General features: G+C 37.8%; 1 long non-coding RNA gene across 1 annotated transcript; it reads left to right on the forward strand.

Annotated features, from left to right (window-relative positions):
- The first annotated feature begins 649 nt into the window (after positions 1 to 649).
- Positions 650 to 5,496, forward strand: LOC137096657 (uncharacterized). Its single transcript, XR_010909595.1, has 2 exons — positions 650 to 1,007; positions 5,156 to 5,496. It is a non-coding gene; the product is annotated as an uncharacterized lncRNA (long non-coding RNA).
- Positions 5,497 to 20,560: the final 15,064 nt, after the last annotated feature.

Raw genomic sequence — 20,560 nt, forward strand, 5'->3', positions numbered from 1 at the left:
ACAGCTTTCAAGGCCATCATGTAAAATGGTGATATTCTTGTAGTCAGTATCTGTCCAAGAAAAGAACAAAGGAAAATGCTAAGCTGGGGTTCTCCCATTATAGTTCTCCCACACAGGGATCACATTTGGGGGTAGTTGAATATAATTTAATATAAAGACACATTGTCCTATCTGTAATGAAACCTAATTCAAAATACTCAAAATAGGATATATCATCACAGAAGTCTATTTGAAAGATTTGCTAAATATGATTAAAGTTTTGTATCAGGTGATAGAAGGTTTACATTCTGCTTATAGAAACATGACCCGTGGAGAGGTTCCTTTCATTAAAAAGGTTTGTAAGTAAATATATAACAACATAAAAGCAACATCTCAATCTTTACTGAAATGTGATGTTTGCTGTTCTCATAGAAAAGATCTGTTTTGCCCCCACTTCAATCCTCTTGTCATCTTCTAAAACTGTTATGCAATATTGAACTAATATAAAGACACATTGTCCTTGTATCTGTATTGGAACCATCTGTGCTATTGATTCTTATTAACAAAGAGAGCATCACAAGCATTATGGCATTCAAATTGAATTATTACGTAAGAGGTATAATGTATATTTGTGAACTTTACCCCTTTTTTCTCCGCTGCAGATCTCAGACTCTGCTTGTTTCATGGGACGGATGCCAACCATTATTTTTGGATTGATAAGGTGCTCTTCTGCCAAAAATCCCCCAAAAAACCACACACACTGAGTCAGAAAGCTATAATCATGATATCAAAAGAACAGTCTGATCTGTTGTCAAAATTCCCTCTGGCTATAAGCAATTGTGTATTTTGAATCATACCTTAGCTCCAAGGTATAATTCAAAGACAGGCATTCAAAAAACAGGCAGCCAAGAGCCATCTCCTCTCATTGGCATCAAATTGTCTTTTCCTTGAAACCAATTTTTCCTGCTCCTCCTTTGACATGGCTACATCCAGAATCGGTTTAAGAAGTTGAGTAGGTCTAAATTCAGGTAAGAATGGAATCAATTGAATCAATTAGAACACCATGAATCAATACTATGTGAGTTCCAGTAATTCAGTGGAAGTATTTTAACAATGTGACTAGTTATTCTGATTTTAGAGCCAGTGTGGTATGTTTTGAGTAGACTAGAACTCTGGAGACTAGGGTTTGAATCTTCACTAATCCATAGAAACCTTAGGCAAGTTACAATCTCTCAGTCTAAGGGGAAGGCATGAATAAATGATGCCAAGAGAACTTCATGATAGGTTCACCATAGGGTCACCATCAGTTGGACATGACTTGAAGGCACATAGCAACAATTCTAATTTTACATAAAATATCATATGCTGAAAAGCCATAATAAATATCTTACATGGAAAAGGGAAAGTAGTCATTTTCTAATTGGCAAGAAGACTGAGATAGCAACATGCAAGCTTAATGTTTTTATTTCTCTGTGTAGTAATTAACGCTCTGCAACATTATCTGTTACTTATACAAAAATATCCATGAAAGTCATTGGGCCACCAGTATCACCTACAGGCATATCCAAAAATAAGATGCTGCCAGCTAACTGATGCATCCTTATATATTTTTAACTAAGCAAGAAAATTTAAGCGGGGTTCTCCAGGGTAAGTGGGATGGTGAATCTGTTGCTGACCTTTGTCTGATCTCAGAAAGAACTATCCAAGGTATTGAATTGTGTCCCCAAAATTTCTCTGTGCTACTGACATCAAAGCCTTCAGCCACTGATTTCTTACCCATCCTCTCTATGGTACTCCCAGTGGTAATTTGGAACAAAAATATATGAATTAAGGATAAAGTAATGCAAGTCTGCTATTATTATCTAATTGAGTTCCACACACACTTTGGGTACTGAATTTTACAGATATCGGAAAAGGTTTTTTTTTAAAAAAAAATCCAGAACAAATAAGAGATATATAGAATAGCATGAAAGGCCACAAATTCAAGTATGAGTTTTTAGAAGTCTGATGTATGCACACCTGCCCTTCAGAACCAAAACAGATACCCAAATATGCCTAATAAGTACAGCATCACACATGCAAACATGACAAAATAATATTTTATTATGATTGGTAGTATAAACAGTGAGAAAGATTTGTTTTTGTTTTAAAAAGAACAAGTTTGATAAGAAATAATTGCTCCAGTAGTAATTAGATTGTGCCAACACAAGACATTGAGTGTTTAGCATAACTTTGCAAGAGTTGAAAATAAGCACACATCTACTTATCTGTAATCAGATATGTGAGTCATAGAAATGCTCTTCTATAGCTGTGGTGAACAGTAATAAAGACATGAGGTAGCGAGCTGGAAGCAAAAGAATGCATGGCTGGATAACATCTGAATATGTTTTTTGAATTTGAAAAATAAACTGGAGCATATTAATCCATTTAGCAGCCATAAATGTAATTCTTTTGCTTTGTTCCTTTGGAGGTGAACATCAAGGACTATCAAAATGATAGGAGACAGTCATAATGGATACCAACAAAGATTTGAGGTTGGAAGGATTTGGAATACATGGAAAATATCAGAAATAAATATCTTGTTTCCAGCTACTGGTAATGTTATGCTTCTTATATGCAGCGAATAGACAATAGAATTCCATTCATGGAATTGGAAAGTTTTCCACCACCTCTTTCCACCTGCAGCTTACAGTTCCCCCTGAAAATCCATTCAAAGAAGTGAGGAAATTATCTAGAAAAATAAATTGGCAGCATGTATGTAGAAGAAGACGTATGAACCTTTTTTCCTTTGAATAGGAAGGAGTGTTCACAACAGGGCATTTTAGAATCTACGTTCCTGCTTTTTTGTCTCTGTGTATAGAAATCATAGTAATAACACAGTGCATTTGTGTGTGTAAAAGAGAGAGAGCGAGACAGAGAGATCAAACACCTACAAAAACAGACATTTATGCAGCACAAACAGACATTTATGTGGCACACCTGGACTGGGAGTTGCCTTATCCTTTCTTTAACCTCTTGCTGTCAACTATTACAGTCCTTTCAACTTGTGAGAACAAGATTAAAAAATGTGCATTACTCTTTCACTAACATTATTGACAGCCTTCTTTCCTATTCTCTCCCCCTACTTAGAGTTCCTCCTCCCGCCATCATGCCTTATAAGAAAACTCCCTCCCACCACCTCCCTTATCCCATTGCAAAGTTGTTTGTTCTTACAAGCAAAATTCCAGTACAAGAATGAAGGCACCCTGGGTGTCTAATCCCAGAGACGAGACATTCTTAAAATGGGGAGATTAAAGAGTATTAGTGTGAGGGGGAAAGAGAAATACATTTCAGTCTAGTCACATAGTTGGTTAATAGAAAAGTTAGCACCCCCTTCAGACTATGAAATAACTGCTTGGAACACCATACAAGATTATTTTCCTTCATTATAGATGTTATCCTCCTGCAGCCTGAATATGAGACTTTAAAGTGCTTTGAACTGAAAACTTAAAGGCTGATGTGAAACAAAATTCTTTGTCAACACTTCATTAACTTCAATGCTTATGGAATTCAAAAGCATAGATCATAAACACAAACAGAAAAATACAGAAAACACAAAGGATTGTTCAGAAGCTACCCAAATTTCTTATGTATATTTGAATTACCCATTTGCTAAAATTTAGGTTTTAAAAATGCAATATGTGGATCCATTTTTAAAAATGGGGTTAATGCAGTACTTGATTTTCCTACTACTAGTTTTGTGAATAAAAATGGAAAACAGGTCTGGCTGTCAGGTAACTTCGCAAACGACTAACAGCTTATAGATGGCCAAATAAGAAGCAACTTAAAAAAAAAAAAGAAATGAGAGATTGGATGATTTCAAGGAATTTGTATATCATGCCTGGGTTGATGAATATGCTCAGAGTTTTTGTATGCTTCCCGGTTGTGTGGTACAGTCATTGTGATGTGCAAGGCTGGGTCACAGCTGTCAAACTGTTTTATTCCTAACTGTTTTTATGTGTTTTGATCCACTTGTCACCCTAGCAAAATTCTATTCCTTCGTTGGAAGGGTTGTCACAGTTTCCAACCATAGATCAGCAGCCCTCAAGCTTCTCGGGAGAAAGAGGAAATTGACATATCACTGTTGCAATCTCTATTCTTTTAGGACTAAAGAATGCTATCAGATAAATAAGAGTAAAGCACATTTCAACTTGCAGCCAGGTTTTCTTTTCTGGGTATAGCTACAGGAAATCTCCAAGCTGAACAAAACTAGGGAACTAACCAGCTGTCTTGGTAGTAGGAGAGTTGTTATAGGGATGCTAAAAATGGGTAGCTATGCCATAAGTTAATTGCATAGGGTATGGAAGAATTAGGTTATTTTAAAAAAAAACTTGGAATTAAAAAAAATCATTAAAATAACTCCCAATCAATTTTAATTTAAAAATGTGAAAAAGTTGTTGTTTTAATCATTTTAATGTTAAATAATTATTAAAGTTTCATATACTTCAATTAACTGCTTTGGGCAGTTTGGCCAGGTGGGGTCACTTTTATTGTTTTTAATTCATTTCCTTAAATTTAAAACAAATTGTTGAGATCCAGTATGGAAGCTGCATAACATAAAACATGGCATGTAAGGTTCCTCATTTTATACACAATCTTTGTGTTAAATAGGAACATTCCACAGTGGGATATACAATGTAACGTGCAATTGAATGAGTAACATCATGCACAATGGAAGAAGTATTACAGTTAATTTAAACAGGAGAAGATGGATTCAATTTTATTATCAGAACCTTAAACTGAATGTAGAAATTATGTGTTCAACAAAAAAATGCAAAACTTACATATGTATAAAACACTAAGAGGATTCTAGCCAGTATGTCACAAGATGCAATGTATGTGGCTAAATTAGGAAATTTCTTTTAAAATATTGACTAAAATGTTTAACAATAATGGATTAATTTTCAAATAAACATTAATTACATTTAATTAGCTTTAAAAAAAATTTCAGGTCTGCACATACCAGCTCTGTGTTGAATAGGAATGAAAACTATGACAGGAACAGTTGAATTCATAAAACTGTTTCATATATTTCACTGGAAGTGGTGAAAAGAGACACACAGCTAGTTGGAGTAGAAAAGTATCTGAAGTACCTTATAGCAAAAATGCTCATCTTTCATAACCTTTCTGTCCTTAGGTGACTCAGCTGCATGAGTTATGTTTAAGGGAAATGCAAGCATGTGAACCAGGAACTTTAAAAGAAAAGAATTGCCCTGTGGGATCAGACCAAAGGCCGATCTAGTACAGCTTTCAGTTCCCACAGTGTCCAACCAGAGGCCCAAGAGACACTGACAAGAAAGGAATGAGTGAAATATTATCTTCCTGTTCATGTTTCCCAACAATTGGTACTCAGAGACATTTGTTATTGTAATTTATCATCAAGTCCACTTCATGTAGCAACCTATGAATAAAAGCCTTGATTAACAGCCCTGGTAAGATCTGACAAACCTACGGCTGTAGCTTCCTTGTTTGAATCTATTTGTCAGTGATGTGGCCTTCCTTCCTTCCTACTGCCCTCAGCTTTGCTGACCATTAATATCTTTTTAGTATCTCAGTTTAGTCTTTTTAGCTTTCATGGACAGTTTTGGTTTGATTAACCTTAGGACCAATTTATGTGTTTGTAGATCTCTTCTTCAGCACCTCATTTCAAATGTGTTCATCCACTTCTTGCCAACGTCCTTTATTCCTCAGTTTCCTAAAGTATATAAAGAAATAAGAAATATGATGACCTGAATATTCCTGAACCTTGTCTAAAAGGCACTTTAGCAATGTAAAATGTCACAGCAGTTGAAATGCTCAAATAATTTCATTCTTCATATTTAGATGTGAGGGGGCTATGTAATGATAAAGGAGATTGTAGTCAAGAATCAGGAGCCCCCAGTGGCACAGTGGGTTAAACTCCTGTGCCGGCAGGACTGAAGACCAACAGGTCACAGGTTTGAATCTGAGGAGAGCATGGATGAGCTCCCTCTTTCAGCTCCAGCTCCTCATGCGGGGCAATGAGAGAAGCCTCCCACAAGGACGATAAAACATCAAAATATCCAGGCGTTCTCTGGGTAACATCCTTGCAGACAGCCAATTCTCTCACACCAGAAGCGACGTGCAGTTTCTAAAGTCACTCCTGACATGACAAAAAAAAGTCAAGAATCCATATTGCATGGGATAAAATTCAAACTCTACCTCTGCACTTCCTCCCAGCTACCAAGTTATCAGGTGTACAGCCTTGATTCAAAAGGCAGGTGTATGCTCTCTTGACATAGAAACTATGGAAGGGTGTGGGATGCCTGGAAACTGCCCAGATACTTTTCTGAAGCTGACAGTAAGCAGCAGCTTCTAGACCTCCAGAGATAATGTTCATGATCTGGGAGAAAGGTAGCTAGCTGTTCTTTTTGTCCAGATAGATTTTATATGGGCATTTCAGTGTTGGAAAATCGTGCCTTCTCTTTTCAGTAGACTTATGAAATGAAGAAACAGCATTGTACAAAGAGCTGCTCACTACTTTCACAATGATTATAAAAAAGGAGGAAAACATGTGCAAGTTAACAATAGGATTCAGGATAGTATTTCTATGGGCAGTTCTATATAAACACGATAATAGAGTTCAAAGCTGACTCACGGGTGGCTTCAAACTGCATTGCAGTCCACAAAAATATACACATACATAGTAAGCACTGCAGCATGCATCATTCTATAAACTGTGCTTTAACACTCACCAGAAAGTCTGAAATAAGACAGATAATGCATTGCAACTGATCAGAGTCCATGCAATGTGTGAAACCGAGACTGAAAAATGTAGAGCACTTGTCAGGACCCCCCTAATGTTGAAGCACATTTTAAAAAATGCTGAAACACAGTTGGCAGGAAGGTAAGCAATTACTCTCTCGGGGGGGGGGGGGACCACATTATTCCTATGGGAATTCCCACTTTTTATCCCATTGTTCTCATTCTGTGCCCTAGTCCAGTGTTGATACGCTGATGGATATGAGCATCAGCGTATCTCAGTAAACTGGTTAAGAAGCACACACACACACACACACACACCACACACTAAAGATGTGTGAAACACCTGAAATCCGATTAGTAACTAATTTAGGAGATTTGGATGGCCCCCCACTTTGTTTTGTAAAGATTGGGAGCAGTCCCATTCCTATTTGAAATCTGAATCTTCATCATTGCTTTGTTAGGAATTTTTCCACTAGCAGCAATGGGAAAAATATAGAAGATTGTTTCTCCATCATTTTTATTGCTATCATGATGAAATATAGGACACTTGTAGGCAACATTTATGACTTAAACCTGTTAAGTCTCAGAAAGCTTCGGTCATCCACTGATTTTTAGAAGATATTACAAGAGGTATCCCTTTGAATTTCTGGAAAATGTGACAACATAAGCAGGGTATCAATCTTGCAAAGTTTCATAAAGATTCATTCATCTACTGGTTTTTAGGATTTTTTAGAAGTGTTTTCAATTAAACATTATTTTGAAAAACTACAAGAGGTATTTCTTCACATAGTGGCACATTGAGAGAACATGAGCAGGGCCGCAAGCCTGTCAAGTTTCAGAACAATCTGCTTATCCTCTGGTTTTTAAACATCCTTTCAATTTAAGCACATGTGATTAACCTTTAATGCAAGTAACCCCATTCTTCTGGCACAAGCAGAATTCTGGGACATGTAATATAGTGTGGGGCCTTTTGAATACTCTGCTACAGAGGTCCTCGCTTTTCCAAACCACATTTCCCAGAATTCCGCTCATGCCAGAAGAACGGGGCTGTCTGCATTACAGCCCCAGTGTAATAATAATAATAATAATAATAATAATAATAATAATACATGAAGCCACTGGGGGAGATCATCCGGAGTTTCGGGGTACAATGTCATCTGTACGCGGATGATGTCCAACTCTGTCACTCCTTTCCACCTGCTACTAAGGAGGCTGTTCAGGTCCTGAACTGGTGTTTGGCCACTGTAACTGTCTGGATGAGGGTGAACAAATTGAAATTGAATCCAGACAAGACAGAGGTACTCCTGGTCAGTCGCAAGGCTGAACAGGGCATAGGGTTACAGCCTGTGTTGGATGGGGTTACACTCCCCCTGAAGACGCAGGTTCACAGCTTGGGTATGATGGTTTGCATTGAATTTTGCTGTTGTTAACTGCTTTGAGTTGCCTGAGGGCTGAGAAAAGCGGTATATAAATGATGTAAATAAATAAATAAAATAATAATATAAACTTTATTTGTACCACGCCACCATTTCCCCGATGGGGACTCGGTGCGGCTTACATGAGACCAAGCCCAAACAACAATTACATAAAATAAAACCAAAAATACAAATAATGGACAATAATAATGTAATTACATAAAACAAATGAAAACATAGCAATCACTTTAATATCAGTGAGACTTATAAGCAATAAGCACACACAGTAAGCTGATAACAGAAAAGTTTGAGGGGAAAGTAAGGGCGGAAGAGGAAGTATAGCTAGCTACTAGCTAGCTATGGGAATTTGGAAAATATAAGTTTGGGTTAGATAATTTCAACAGAGGAAGGCTATAGATTGGATATAATTTGACAAAGACAACCAGAACTATCAAAAAGCTATTGAAAGTTTAAATTTCACAAAAGACACATCTTTATTTCTCTTCTGCAATAACCATAAAGACACAGAGATACTGAAGGGAGGAAACCAACTTTACAGAAAACTACATGATTAACTTTCTTTTGATTGGCTGACAAGGGAAAAATGCAGCATTCAGCTGCCCTTGTTAATCACATCAGCCTCCTCTCCCTCCCACCCCAGACAACTGCAGACAACAAAGTATGTTACATTGTGTGTGTGTGTGTGGGGGGGGGGGGGGGCTCTGAAATAACAAATTGTTATGAATATTTTCAAAAGTTTTGAAAGGCTGTGTTTCAATTCATAATGCTTCGGAGTGAACCCCATTGCAATTAGAAATTCAGAGATTCATATTAATGAATCATACGAATGTCCAAATTATGTAACAGAACTCCGAAGCTTTGCACACCAAGAATACACACATTTTCCAGTGGCTGTCTAAACTGTGGTTTCTAAGTCAGGTTCAAATCGGCAATCAGAGGTTACTGTGCCACCATCCCAGCCTCAAACCAGTTTCTGGGGGTATTTGTGTAGCCACTGTGCAGCAAAACGTTTGTTTTAATCCACTTCCAGCTTGTTTTACTCCATGTAGAACTGTCCTATGTGTCTGCCTCTCTTCTAGCTCCAAGCCCTTCAAACATTGACCTATCATTCTCTACTCACAGGTGATCCCCAATGTGTTCAGTAGCATCCATTCACACATATACTGGTACGTGGTAAAAATGAATATTGAGATATGAATACCTATATTGATAGTATAAAAAGAATCCCTCTTTAGTTTATAAGGAATTAGATGTGTACGTAGCATTTAAAATGTACATTTATAACTTTGTATTCCATTCTCCCATATTAGTTTCGTCATAAGTCCATTTTAATATTTCAGACACCCTTCTTGTCTCAGCAGGGTATCACTGAGCTTCATGTACTTCAGATATGAAAGTGACATAACAAGGTTTTCATTTCAAGCAGCAAATTCAGTATTCTCTTCCCCGAGACATCCGTGAATCTCGAGACATCTTTATTGTCCACATGGGATGGAACAGATCAGTGAACGAAGATGGGAAATTGAGCTGAAGGGATGTGTGATGGCTTCAAAGGCAAAGAAAAAAATTAAATCATACTTGTTCTGACTTTCTTCAAATAGATCCTCCCCAGCACCAGGAAGAAGCACTAGAGTGATGTGTATTGAAAATACAAAATGAATTTCCCTGCTGGTGGGTGATGTTTCACAACAACAAATCTTCTAGGATGATTAATACATCACATTATATCTTGGCCTCTAAATTAAAGAAACAGAATATGAAGTGTAGGTAGGAAATATGAGTCTTTTCCCTGCTAACCTACGGCCGATATAAATCATTACCTTCATGCTGAAATTTCTTTTTTGTTTTTGTTTTTTTGGATTCATCAAAGGCTGTGAGTGTGTGTTATATATGATTTTGAATAAAAAAAGTTATTAAGAGTATGTAAATGGAGACATTAAGCATGAGTATACAATGATTTGAGGTTTTGTGAATAAAAATGAGAATTAAAATATGGTAAAGGGCAACAAGGATGAGTGTGTATTGCCCCAGATTTTTTCATTCTCAGTGTGGGGCAGTTCTCAAGTGCCATCCTCATTGGCTATTCCCCTAAAATCCTTCTTACATAGGCTGGGATCCTACATGGTTGAGTGCAGCATAAGAGTTCTCCATACGGTTCTTCACTATGGCACTCCTGTCTTCACCTTCAGGACTGCATTATTTGGCAGTGTAGATGGGGCTCAAATATGTCTTCTCTGATCCTTTCTACTCTCCACCACAAACAGGAAGACCACGAGGTTAATGAATTGGACAAGCTTTGGATGTTTCAGAGGTAAGAACCAATGGCTCAGAATATACACAGTCATAAGGTAGACTTCTGCTTTCTAAAAAGATACAAAAATGTGTGAAGGAAAAGGGTCATCTGAAGCTCTTTCTGTAAAAATAAGAAAGAAAGAAACTGTCTATGACAAGCATAACAAAACCATTCAGGAGACATTTTTCTTATGGTGGTATTTCTGCCTTACCTTTATATCCTACTTTCCCTCCATGAGTGCAACATAATCTTTATGGCCCTCCTGCCAACCTTTACCATCAAAGCACCCTTACAAAGATAAACTGTGTGATTATGACTGTCCCAAAGTCACTCAATTCATAGATATATTCATATTTTTCTACTTTTGTGGGATTATTGCACCCCTAATCCCCATGAATATGTAGGGCTTATTATAGTGATATTGCTTATTCTCTTTCCTTCCTCCCATCTTTCACTTTTTTCAGTATTGTATTTTATTTGATGTGTGAAAATACTTTATTCTCAATAAAATGTAAATTTGATTGTTTTTTTACAGGCCCTAACAGAGTGTACATGAGAGTGAAAAGGGTGAAAAATGAGTGACCCAAGGGAAAGAAATGACTTGCCTTAGAAATAATATTGCTAATACTAAGAATTATTTAAAGCAAAGAACAGAGTTTTGAAAATTCATTTTGGACTATAACTTTAAGAATGTCATAACTAATTTTACCAAACTCTAGCATTAAAACTGACCTCATCATCACAGGTCTTGCATTTCTGTCTGGTTACTATAAATTTTATTGATTAGCCCTTAGACTAATACCTTAGCTTTTAATACATAGCTAAATAATATCTCCTGACCCAATCCAAGACTACCTTATCAGGCAAGAGCAGCATTGGGAGATGGAGTTCTGCTCATTTGCTCCACTGACAATTGGGATGCAGGAAGAGGATGTTTCAACCCCCTTCCCATCAGCAAGTATTGTTGCCATAAGAGATTGTGGCAGGGATCCTGTTTCAGATTGTTACAGCTTCATCTACTAGAAGGAAGGGATAGGTAAGTCATCAGCTGAACATAACTCTACCTCCCAGTGCAGATCCTGCCAGGTAAATAAGGCTTGGGATAAGAGCATTTACAATTGTGGCAATAGTGCCACAATCATGACTATATGGTATCAATCAAAACAGAGCACATATGGATCTGTAGCTCTAGATTATGAACTCATAACTGTAATACACAATGCCCCTTTTTCCTTGACTGAAATTGTAGTCCTATTTGTTGGCTAATAGCAAGAAATAGCAAGAAAAAAAGATTTGACCTAAACATTAGGAAGAACTTCCTGATGGTAAGAGCTGTTTGGAAGTGGAATATGCTGCTTTCCAGTGCGGTGGAGTCTCCTCTGGAGGTTGTAAAGCTGAGGCTGGATGTGCATCTGTTGTGAGTGCTTTGATCGTATTTTCCTGCATGACAAGGAGTTGTACTGGATGGCTCTAATGATCTCTTCCAACTCTATGATTCTACTATGAAAAAGTCATGTATTTTGAAGGTGAGGGAAGAAAAACTAAAGGAACTCGGTTTATATCAACCTCATAAACAGCATTGTTTTGCTTGGCACTTCCTGTATGACTGGTTTTCTCCCTAACAATTGAACTTTGTTTATCTAGATTTAAAAGGTTTACTTTTGCCATGATTAGAATAAAATCCCATGTTCTCGCAACAAACCACTGGCAAAGAACAATGAAAGGTGGGGAAATGGTTTCAAAAACTGTCCATCAAGATGCATTGCTAATCCTTCTACTTTGGGAACTGGCAAACTAATTCCCACCATAAAGCATCAATTTCTTCATTCTTATGTCATTTAGAGTTTTTTTTAAAATGATGCTCAAAATCTGTGAACAATGTTCTCCGAGATTCCATTCCTTTAATTATGACAACAAATATCGATATTCTTTACCATGTTTAACAATATTCAGTGCCACTGACAGATTTTACTCACCATCCACATTGTTAAGAGCCAACATGTTGAAGCAACTTTTCAACTGCCACAAGATTTTTGATCCCTAACCCAGTTCAAAAAGACCAATATATTTTATGTTACTTGATTTTCAATTGCATTTTGTTTTTCTCATAATTTTTACCAAAATGTATCTTATTGTTTTCTGTAGATGAATTTTTACATGTAAAAAAGTTATGAGATAAGGAACTTCTCATAATTTCACTCAGCAGACTCACCATTTTTCTTTTATTTTTTGTTTGTGTAGTTAAGTGCAAATGTATAACCCCAACCTTGTTGTTTGTTTGTTTGTTTGTTTGTTGTTGTTGTTGTTGTTATGTCTATTTGTTGTTGTTCATTCGTTCAGTCGTCTCCGACTCTTCGTGACCTCATGGACCAGCCCACGCCAGAGCTCCCTGTCGACCGTCACCACCCCCAGCTCCTAAATATAAATATAAATGTCTATTTATACCCCACTTTTTCTCTCCACAAGTAGGCTCAAAGTGGCTTACATTAAAATCATTTCAATACAATTTAAAATATGCAAAGATACAAACATTAAAACAGAATTAAATATCATTAGTGTTTAAAAAATCAGTTAAAATCAATAAAAACATATTCAAAACTGAAAACCACAGCACCACAACTTGAGCTTTAAAACCTTCTTCTTTAAAAGTCTGCCTGAATAAAAAGAGTTTAGCCTGCTGCCAGAAGGCCAGCAGGGAAGGGGTCATTCTGGTTTTCCTGGACAAGGAGTTCCAGAGCCGAGGGACATCCACCAAGAAGACCCACTCTCTTATTCCCACCAATCATGGTTGAGATGGAGGTGGCACTGAGAGAAGGGCCTCTCCTGAAGAACTTCATGTGATTGAGGCACTAGCAAAATTGGGCATCACAATTGTATGGAAGCTCATAAAAACAGGATTTTTCTTGACTTAGAACCATGCTAATAGTTATGAGGAATCAGATAGTGTGTCCTGGAGCCAAGAGGGCTAAAACTCATATTATTCCCTTTGTGTAAACGATAGTTAATTCAATTAGAAACACATATGTATTAGGTTCACCAACACAACTTTGTTGTTATCTATGAAACCAGAAAGTATGCTATGATAATTTCTTCTATATTTCAGCCAGATAGAAGAGGCTTTTTCAGCTTACAAATAAAAGCCAAATAACTCAAAGAGTACATGTTTGATGCTCAGAAGGTCTTAGGTTCAGTGCCTGACATCTTTAGTGTCAGGAACTGAACCAAGTGATGAGGACAGACCTCTGGTCAAATACTGGAGAACTGCTGGAGGTCTGACTATCATGAGCTAATCTGACCATTGTTTTAACATGTTCAACCATTTTAATTCTGTGCTTGTTTTTAATGCAATAACTTACTATTTATTTTCTTTTTAAAGATATCATCTCTAACATTATAATTGGTTGGTTTTAGATGCATTTTGCTTTCATTTATGTTGTAAGCTGTCCTGGATCCTACACTGGGAGAAAAGTGGGAAAATATAGGAAAACAAATAACTTTGTATACTCCACTGTGCTTAGTCTAAAATAGCTGCCATTCCTCCAATAATCAGAAACTACAAGAGTGATGACCTCATCACATTGAGAGGAGAAAGCATGTGCCCCTTTCAGAGTAGAGAATCACCCCCCTTACATTGTCAGCAGTCCTGTTTCATCTTCTGCCTCCCCATCACACTCACACTCACATGTAGAAACTTAAGAGCTGCAATATATTAATCTTACATTCATCACAAGGTCAGTATTACTTTTTTGTTTTTAATCAGGAGAAACAACAATATCCAAAAACTAAAAGATCTCTTGCCCTGCCCAAAGCACCTTACATTAAAGGAGACTAACACCAGTTTAAAATCATTTCTTACCATGCTATGGTTCTGCATCAAAACTTATAGGATACAAGAAACAGTGTTCCAGGTTTAAACCATTGCTTTCAGTGAGATTGTCCTGATTCGCATCAAACCCCAGAGGATACAAGAGGCAGTGATCCAAGTTAAAAGCACTACTTTTCTTGGGATCTTGTTGATCCTCATCAAACCCCAGAAGATACAAGAGACTGCTGATGGTTGGGCAATGAAACAGGATGTTCTAATACTATGGTATCTTGAGATTTGTAGTTTTGTGAGGTATCAACACTTTTGATGGGGAAGGCTAAAGACTTTGTAAAACATTGAGGCATGGCAGGTAACATGGTGTCAAACTACATTAATTTTACAGTGTAGAGGTACCATAAGTTCCTTCCACATAGAACAGTGGTTCTCAACCTGTGGGTCCCAGGTGTTTTGGCCTACAACTCCCAGAAATCCTAGCCAGTTTTCCAGCTGTTAGGATCATTTTGAAGGCCAAAACATCTGGGGACCCACAAGTTGAGAACCACTGACATAGAAGATGCACTTTCATCCATGAAAGGAAATGCATGATTCCAAATGTCTGTGTAAATATAACAAGGTCATTAAGTGAATATTACCAACAACCTGCCCTTGGCCATGTGAGATTAAGGAATAAAAGGTAGCTTTATGGGATTGCCTAGCATAAATCTCGGGATCTGGAATTATTCTCCAATTGTGCTATGAAACCCTTGTATTGAATGGCATTGATGCACAACTGAATGTGCATCATTGTACAATTTTCAGCAAGGGCAGGCAGGCCAAGAATCACACCAGTATTCACAGCATTAATGCATTGGTCTGGATGTGTCCAGTAAATTGCAACAGAAAGATCTGGAAGATTCAGGTATCAAGGACAGACATAAAATTTACCAACCATTCTCATTCAGTTGTTGTACTTTCATAATTTGACAGGTGCTCATCTATCTTCACTAAGCCATACATTTTCTCCATAGCATTCACATTATGATAGCAATGTTTGATTATTTGAAATTCAGAAGCAGGCCATATCTCCCAGATTATATTTTTTTAAAGAATGTGATTTATTGAATGGCTTGCTTAACTTTAGAAGGTTGCATCATATTTATTCTTTAATTCCATCGGCTGTGCTTGGTAACAATAGGCTTTCATCTTATCCCATTTGAAATGGGAATCCCCCACTGGATACAGCCACCACTTACAAAGTTGATTTACTGCCACAGAAAACCATTTAGGACCTCTCTTAAAAATAAAAGGCAGGTTTAATATTAGAATGTCTCTCCGAGGTCTGCTTTGGTACCAATGTTTCATTAAATTAAAACTTAATTACAGTCTAGCAATGAAGGATGAGCATCCCTTCCACAGCTATTTGCATTCCTTAAAAGATTGCTCAGATGGCAGGGTGCCATTCTGGTCTGTTTAATTCAAGGTAGTTCCACTAAGCTTTCCCTTCCTTCTTGATTTCCCAAGAAAATAGGTGCTCAAGTTATGCAGAATTAGACACTTTCTAATTCCCTAGGGACATAGCATTTTATGCCATTCCTTTTTTATTTCCAAAACTAGTAACTGATTACAAAAATGTATTAACCTATGCTTTAAAAAAACAAAATTGTATGTAAGAGGCATCTTTCAATGCCCAGAAATAGATCATTACTCATCTTTTCCCTCAGGTGTTTTGTCTTGGTTTCCAGGTATTTTCATTCACGGGAAACTCACCAAAGCATGGAAGGCTTGGGAATGGCCAGTGAAATTTAATTAATTACCCCTGTCCAAAGGAAGCTGCCTCAAAGGTCTCATTGTGACCAAAGCAATTATTAGGTTTTATCTTCAAACAATGGGATGCCATTCCTGACATTGAAGGTATATTTTAGCAGAGTTGTCCTGTTTCAAGTCATTGACCCCTGCTGACTTAGGGTTATTGACATAAGGAAAGAAAGTTCATTTGTGATATTAGATACAAGATTGCGATCTGTCATTTTTTTCACAGTAAAGAACATTAAATTTACATTAGAAAAGAGATGGAAGTGATTATGTTATCTCTTGCTGATGGTCATCTAATAAGAAGGTTAAGCTACCGTGTAAACAAGTGGGGCCTCTTTTTTATGACATAAGCTTTGGTTCTCTAACTCACTTCTTCTCTTCCTCTTCATTTACCCCTCTCTGTGTGAAAGTTTTTGCTCTCATTTTTTGAAAGTGTGCATTTTTAGCCAACAGTATCTGGCAGTAAATGGGGATGGTCTTGTTTATAGTAGTGAGAAGACATCTCTCCTTTACAAACATGGATGTTATTTCAATACTTAACAACATTCATGTCTTTCCATAAGCAATCTTGACAATAGTAATTTGCTGCATCTTGATGGTTCTGTACAAACAGGAAAAAATTAGAATGCACCTTTTTTGCCTACATGTATACCTTATGGCCTTTTATTTGGAATAAAACAAGCTGGGATACAGTGGCCAAAACCTCATTTTTGTTGGCCAGTTACAACCCCATTCTGTCAACAAAAATTGCCCCTTATTTGTTTAAAGCTGCTAAAAGGAGATCGGAGTACATAGATCAGATTGGGGTGCAGTGTAGGGGAGACGAGGATAGTTGATGTATATATCTACAGGTAAGCTACATTGGTTTCAAGCTAACAAACACCTGCATATTTGTATTTTATTTTAAGAGGACTAGATATATGTTGTATATTGTGTTTGTACTGTTTGTTTTGATAAGGCCAACTGGCTAATCAATAAAAATTGTTCGATGTTGTTCACCTACATGTATACAGTATTCTGCTGTTTCTATTATTGCTCTAGCTGGCAACAGGATGGGTGATGCAAGGAAATAGCCATCACTATTTTCAGGTGTGAAATAGGAATATTACCTGTTCAGTTCAGGAATTATAACAGGCAAAGATGTGTATATCTCTGCCAGTTGCAGAAGTGGGCAAATCGTGACTGACCAGGTGTTGCTAGACTGTCTCCTGACAGCCTTAATTAACATAGTCAAGTTGCCCACCCCTGCTTTAACGTGTTTGGGCCATAGGTTGTTGTTGTATCCAGTCATGTGAGAATTTGAGTTTTGTGATTTTTTTCTAAAGCAGGGAAAACTTTGGCCCTCCAGGTGTTTTGGACTCCCACAATTCCTAACAGCTGGTAAACTGGCCAGGATTTCTGGGTATTGAAATCCAAAGCAGATCCAAGTAAGGTGGCTTTTTGCAGTTGACAGATCATGATTTTGTCAGTGATTATTGTTTCCAAATGCTGGCTGAGATCTTTTGGCAGTGTGTCGATTATCACTGGTATGGTGACATCAATAATCCAAACTTTTTTCTTTTCCACAATTGTGATGTCTGGTGTATTGTATTCCAAAACTTTGTCTGTCTGGATTCGAAAGTCCCACAGCATTTTTGCATGTTCATTTTCCAATACCTTTGCAGGTATATGATCCAACCAGTTCTTTACTACTGGCAGGTGGTACTTGTGACATACACTTATTATTATTATTATTATTATTATTATTATTATTCATACTCCACTTTTTCTCCCTACAAGGAGAATCAAAATTATCATGGGGAAAAGGTGTCTCAACTGAACCTTTATTATCAATCCTTGTTTCCACAGAAAGCCCAATTTTTCAAAATCCAACTATTACATGAAGAGAAAGTGAGGTAATAGACAGCAAAACAAACATCACAGTTACTCTTAAAAATGTCCCTGCCTTGACTTACAAACAAACAAATTCAGCTTAAGAACAAACTTACAGCCTGTACATATGAAATGCAATGTCTGACTAATCAGCTGGCTCAGCCTGTGATTTGGGACAGATGAGTGCCATGTGGTTGTATCCCAGTATCCTGTCCCTGCTATTGCTAAAATGCATCTCTCTGAACTGACAAAAAAATAGAAGATGTGTATGTTTCCCTTTATTAACTTCAAGCCTACAGAGAAAATACAAAAAGAAATGTTTTCCAGGTTTGTTACAGTTGATGCCACATGATGAGAGAATATTATTTTCATCTCATTAGAAATAATGTGACAGGAAACAGAGGATTTGCTCCCACAAAACTGAGCCGATAAGTGAAAAAATAAACAGCAATGCCTTTTCATTAGCCTCTGACAGTAATCCCTGCTATATCGCAGAGACATTTGCAATATTGAACATGTCTTTTGATAATAATTCCCTTTCATTGTCTGTTTAGAGGTTGATAATGGCAAGGGAGGTTATCTAGCAAGCCTGGAATTTCTACATGCTCAGTGAAGTCTCCAATTCACTTCCTCTAATGGCAGACAGGATGCTATGAGTGCCAACAGTATTTAAGCAGAAGGGGAGAGGTCGCACAGAGAAACAGGAGGTGTCAGTTTGCTACAGGAAAGCCAAGCTTAAAATTATTTTCAAAAATAAAAAATATTAAAGGAGAAAAACAAAAATAATGAAACACATACACACATAAGAGCTCAATAAGGACTAAGGGTCTCATCACAAAGGGCAGGCAAAGTGTCCTGATTCACCTGCCATCGCAGTGAAAGGAGAAGGGCAGCAAGGCATGCCGCTCACCCTCGATGATGCTTTTCCTATCACATGGGGAAAGCATCACCCTCCCAGAGTGGCCTGTGCTGGCTCCAAAGCCTCCCGTGTTGTAGGAAAAGCCTCTGGTGACACTTTCACTCCAGTTGGGGGTGGGAACTCCACCAGAAGTCATGTCATGAGATGGCTGGCATGGGGCACCATCCAGAAGACAGGGTGAAAGCTTCCTAGGACACGAAATTCTCCCCGTAGGATAAGGTTGTAAGTGCTATGAAAAGTTAAAAAAAACCAAAGGATATTATTGTGGGTTGGGATGGAAAAAAATCTTGCTTGAAAGGAATAAGTGGACAAAATCCCAAACAAGAATTATAGAATAATAGAATCTTAGAGTTGGAAGAGTCCTCACGGGGCATCCAGTCCAACCCCTTGCCAAGAAGCAGGAAAATCACATTCAAAGCACCCCGAACAGATGGCCATCCAGCCTCTGTTTAAAAGCCTCCAAAGAAGGAACCTCCACCACATTCTGGGGCAGAGAGTTCCACTGCTGAACAGCTCTCACAGTCAGGAAATTCTTCCTAATGTTCAGATGGAATCTCCTTTCTTGTAGTTTGAAGTCATTGAAGTCATTGTTCCCCTAGTCTCCAGGGCAGGAAAACACACACACACACACACACAACAAAAACAACCAAGTCTTCTCCCTCCTCCCTATGACTTTCCCTCACATATTTACGTATGACCATCATATCTCTTCTCAGCTTTCTCTTCTTCAGGCTAAACCTGCCCAGCTCTTTAAGCCGCTCCTCACAGGACTTGTTCTCCAGACTCCTGTCAGGTGGAAAGATGATAGTGTGGGTGCATCTGCACTGTAGAATTAATGCAGCTTGACACCATTTTAACTGCAATGGCTCAACATTTTCGAATTCTGAGAGCTGTGGTTTGGTAAAGCTACAATTCCCATGTTTCTATAGCATTGAGCCATGGCAGTTAAAGTGGTGCCAAACTGCATTAATTCTACAGTGTAGATGCACTCTGTAATATTATCTTGCAAACCCATTTTGTGTGTTATGCTCAGGGCCAGATTTACCATTGTGCTGTTTAGATGTGCTTAAACACAGGGCCCCATTGCCCCCCCCCCCCCTTACTCATCTTCCTGGCTATTTTTATTTATTTTTTACAATGGATTTTGCTTATGCGGTGCAATCCTAAATTTGAAGATGTTCTGTTTCAGAGCAATTCCAGACATAATGATAGTTAATAGTCTATAGGAGTGTGCCACAAAGCAGGCAGCGTAGGCCTACTGGGCCAACCTCCTTCAGGGGCCAAGTAGCAGGTCAGTGATTTCTAGCTGTTTCCTGAAGGTGGTTTGATCAGTTCCCTTACTGACTTGATTGCAAAGTCTTTCCATGTATAATAGCCAGTCTCCTTCTAGGACTGTGAGGAGCTTCCCTCATTCTCTGTTTGATCCAGGGTTGCTGGATCAAGTAAGTGACAAAGTTTCTGTTATTTAATGGTTGTGTAGAGAATGGAATTTCAGCAGGTACTGCTTGTCACCCAAGCTGAAATTCCGTTTTTTACATAGCCACAAAAAGAATAGAAATCATATCCTTCATTGCATCTGGCACCAATACAAGAATTCCTCAGGAGGTAGGAGGAGGTAGGAAACCAGGTCTTATGAGGTTAGGAGCCAAGCCCTGGGGGAAAACTTGTTCACGAGCTCCAAA

This window comes from Anolis sagrei, chromosome 3, assembly GCF_037176765.1.
Source record: "Anolis sagrei isolate rAnoSag1 chromosome 3, rAnoSag1.mat, whole genome shotgun sequence".
Classification (NCBI taxonomy): Eukaryota; Metazoa; Chordata; class Lepidosauria; order Squamata; family Dactyloidae; genus Anolis; species Anolis sagrei.